Source organism: Schistocerca cancellata, chromosome 2, assembly GCF_023864275.1.
Source record: "Schistocerca cancellata isolate TAMUIC-IGC-003103 chromosome 2, iqSchCanc2.1, whole genome shotgun sequence".
In the NCBI taxonomy this organism is placed as follows: Eukaryota; Metazoa; Arthropoda; class Insecta; order Orthoptera; family Acrididae; genus Schistocerca; species Schistocerca cancellata.
Window position 1 is genome coordinate 125,841,201 of NC_064627.1, and position 4,890 is coordinate 125,846,090.

Genomic DNA, 4,890 nt, shown 5'->3' on the forward strand with positions numbered 1-4,890 from the left:
ACCGCTTTAATAATTCAGTTGCCCATGCTAAGAAATATTTGAGTGCTGTAGCTCCTGTTAAGACAGTGTATAAAATTAGGATTCTGATGTAACAGTAAAAGTGACAACTGTTCGATCTGTATCATTATCACCATTTTGATCAGTTTCCAGCCCCAGGCTGGGTCACCATCTAGTCCCGTTTTCCCCACCATCTTTCTTTGTTCGCTCTCGTCCAGTCCTCATCTCTTTTTTCAACATACTCCCTGACACATTTCAGCCATCTATCCCGTGGTCTTCCTCTTGGTAGTTTCCTTCGAATCTCCATTTTATGTATTTACTTGGGAATCCTCTTGTTTTCTATTCTCTTTAAGTGCCTGTGCCATCTTAGCCTTGATTCGTGTATTCTGCTCTCAGCGTTCCTCTTTCACTATTTCCTCTGTCTTTTCATTCCTCATCGTATCTCTCCTAGCTACTGCTGGCCTACTTCGCATGAACTCTTATCTCTTTTCTTCATTATTTACGTTTCAGACGTATAGGTCAGTATTGGAATGTAGTAACTTCTATATATATTACGTCTGCTCTTCTTTGTGGGGCGTCTGTATTACAAACTAGGCTCTACCACTTCGCAGGAATGCTTTGGCCTCTCAGTCACGCTCATCGATCTCTTTCTCATTTCTTCCATTTTCCTTTGACACGCTTCCCCATTGCTTGATACTTTCCACCTTCTGCTATTATTCATCTCCAGTCGTTATTCCGTCGCTTAGGCTATCTCTCTTTCTAGTTGTAATCAGGATCTTACGTTAGTTTACATTAAATTTCATTCTGTAATGTTTCACAGTTTCTTCTCTATTATCCAGCAGTTCCTGAATCTCCTCCTCCCTGTTTCCCCAAATCATCGAGTTATCTGTGAACATCCAAAACCACTTCTTTGCTGGAGCCAGTCTATGCTCACATTTGCCACTTTCACACAACTGAGTCTTCCACAGTACATCTGCTCCACTCTGCTTGTTGTCTCTTTTTCCACTCCTTTATTTTATAGTGCTTCCTGACCTTTTTCTACAAGCCCTGTCAAATGTTGTTTCTATATCGATAAATGCTATCACAAGATCACCAAATTCGCAATGGTGCTCCTGCAGCTGCCTCACAGCAAAAATGAAGTCAACAGTTGAGCTCCCGGATCTGACACTATGCAGTCCCTCTTTCGATTTGTTCTCGACCTTTGTTCGAATCCTGGCCTCCAGGATCTTTCCATATACGTGGGCATAAGAGGTAACCGTGGTCTAGGGGTAGCGTCTTTGATTCATAATCAAAACGTCTTCGGTCCCGGGTTCGATCCTCGCCACTGCCTAAATTTTGATAAATAATCAGCATTGGCGGTCCAAGACTTCCGGCATAAGAAGTCAGCCTCATTCTGCCAACGGTCTTGTCAAAGAGGGCGGAGGAGCGGGTAGAGGTTCAGGGCACTCTCTTGTCCTAGGGGTGGGAAATTGCCCCTAAAGGCGGAAGAATCAGCAATGATCAACGACATGAGGATGCAGAAGGCAGTAGAAACCACTGCATTAAAGACACGTAACGTGTATCCACAGGACATGTGGCCTGTAATTGAAGAAGTGTCATGATGATCTCTCCATTGGCAAAAGATTCCGGAATAGTCCCCCATTCGGATCTCTGAGAGGGGACTGCCAAGGGGGAAGTTACCATGAGAAAAAGATTGAATAATCAACGAAAGGATAACGTCCTTCGAGTCGGGGCGTGGAATGTCAGAAGCTTGAACGGGGTAGGGAAACTAGAAAATCTGAAAAGGGAAATGCAAAGGCTCAATCTAGATATAGTAGGGGTCAGTGAAGTGAAGTGGAAGGAAGACAAGGATTTCTGGTCAGATGAGTATCGGGTAATATCAACAGCAGCAGAAAATGGTATAACAGGTGTAGGATTCATTATGAATAGGAAGGTAGGGCAGAGGGTGTGTTACTGTGAACAGTTCAGTGACCAGGTTGTTCTAATCAGAATCGACAGCAGACAAACACCGACAACGATAGTTCAGGTATACATGCCGACGTCACAAGCTGAAGATGAACAGATAGAGAAAGTGTATAAGGATATTGAAAGGGTAATGTAGTGTCCGCCCCAGTAGCTGAGTGGTCAGCGTGTCGGATTGCCGTCCTCCGGGCCCGGGTTCGATTCCCGGCTGGGTCGGAGATTTTCTCCGCTCAGGGACTGGGTGTTGTGTTGTGTTCATCATCATTTCATCCCCATCCGGCGTGCAGGTCGCCCAATGTGGCGCCGAATGTAATAAGACCTGCGCCAAGGCGGCCGGACCTGCCCCGCGAGGGGCCTCCCGGCCAATGACGCCAAACGCTCATCATCATCATCAGGGTAATGTAGTATGTAAAATGGGACTAAAATCTAATATTCATGGGCGACTGGAATGCAGTTGTAGGGGAAGGAGTAGAAGAAAAGGTTACAGGAGAATATGGGCTTGGGACAAGGAATGAAAGAGGAGAAAGACTAATTGAGTTCTATAACAAGTTTCAGCTAGTAATAGCGAATACCCTGTTCAAGAATCACATGAGGAGGAGGTATACTTGGAGATTCCGAAATCAGATATTGGATTGTAAGGCATACCCAGGAGCAGATATAGACTCAGATCACAATATAGTAATAATGAAGAGTAGGCTGAAGTTCAAGACATTAGGCAGGAAGGATCAATACGCAAAGAAGTGGGAAACGGAAGTACTAAGGAATGACGAGATACGTTTGAAGTACTCTAACGCTATAGATACAGCAATAAGGAATAGCGCAGTAGGCAGTACAGTTGAAGAGGAATGGCCATCTCTAAAAAGGGCCATCACAGAAGTTGAGAAGGGAAACATATGTACAAAGAAGGTAGCTGCGAAGAAACCATGGGTAACAGAAGAAATACTTCAGTTGATTGATGAAAGGAGGAAGTACAAACATGTTCCGGGAAAATCAGGAATACAGAAATACACGTCGCTGAGGAATGAAATAAATAGGAAGTGCAGGGAAGCTAAGACTAAATGGCTGCAGGAAAAATGTGAAGACATCGAAAAAGATATGATTGTCGGAAGGACACACTCAGCATACAGGAAAGTCAAAACAACCTTTTGTGACATTAAAAGCAACGGTGGTAGCATTAAGAGTGCAACGGGAATTCCACTGTTAAATGCAGAGGAGAGAGCAGACAGGTGGAAAGAATACAGTATTAGAATCGGAATTTAAAAGAGCTTTGGAGGACTTACGGTCAAATAAGGCAGAAGGGATGGACAACATTCCATCAGAATTTCTAAAATCGTTAGGGGAAGTGGCAACAAAACGACTATTCACGTTGGTTCGTAGAATATATGAGTCTGGCGATATACCATCTGACTTTCGGAAAAGCATCATCCACACAATTCCGAAGACGGCAAGGGGTGACAAGTGCGAGAATTATCGCACAATCAGCTTAACAGCTAATGCATCGAAGCTGCTTACAAGAATAATATACAGAAGAATGGAAAAGAAAATTGAGAATGCGCTAGGTGACGATCAGTTTGGCTTTAGAAAAAGTAAAGGGACGAGAGAGGCAATTCTGTCGTTACGGCTAATAATGGAAGCAAGGCTAAAGAAAAATCAAGACACTTTCATAGGATTTGTCGACCTGGAAAAAGCGTTCGACAATATAAAATGGTGCAAGCTGTTCGAGATTCTGAAAAACGTAGGGGTAAGCTATAGGGAGAGACGGGTCATATACAATATGTACAACAACCAAGAGGGAATAATAAGAGTGGACGATCAAGAACGAAGTGCTCGTATTAAGAAGGTTGTAAGACAAGGCTGTAGCCTTTCGCCCCTACTCTTCAATCTGTACATCGAGGAAGCAATGATGGAAATAAAAGAAAGATTCGGGAGTGGATTAAAATACAAGGTGAAAGGATATCAATGATACGATTCGCTGATGACATTGCTATCCTGATTGAAAGTGAAGAAGTATTAAATGATCTGCTGAACGGAATGAACAGTCTAATGAGTACACAGTATGGTTTGAGAGTAAATCGGAGAAAGACGAAGGTAATGAGAAGTAGTAGAAATGAGAACAGCGAGAAACTTAACATCAGGATTGATGGTCACGAAGTCAATGAAGTTAAGGAATTCTGCTACCTAGGCAGTAAAATAACCAGTGACGGACGGAGCAAGGAGTACATCAAAAGCAGACTCGCTATGGCAAAAAAGGCATTTCTGGCCAAGAGAAATCTACTAATATCAAATACCGGCCTTAATTTGAGGCAGAAATTTCTGAGGATGTACGTCTGGAGTACAGCATTGTGTGGCAGTGAAACATGGACTGTGGGAAAACCGGAACAGAATAGAATCGAAGCATTTGAGATGTGGTGCTATAGACGAATGTTGACAATTTGGTGGACTGATAAGGTAAGGAATGAGGAGGTTCTACGCAGAATCGGAGAGGAAAGGAATATGTGGAAAACACTGTTAAGGAGAAGGGACAGGATGATAGGACATCTACTAAGACATGAGGGAATGACTTCCATGGTACTAGAGGGAGCTGTAGAGGGCAAAAGGAATTTGTGGCGGGCCGCATCAAACCAGTCAGTAGACTGATGACCAAAAAAAAAAGTACGCTATCAGTTTGACTCCCCTGTAGTTTCTCCAAAACTTCCTACTCTGTGTTTTGAATGTGCTGACAATTAGTGTCTCTTCTATCTTTATAAAGCTCCAAAATAGAATGCGCATTTGTGGGATTGACTGCTGCCCGTTTTCAGAGCATGAGTTATCCACAAATACTTCTTGATAACTCACAAAGTATTATTTATATCCAAAATAAGTTATCGGGCCAGAGTTTCCGTCTTGGATTGACAACAACTAGGCATCTCGACTAGGACTCGCCGCACACGA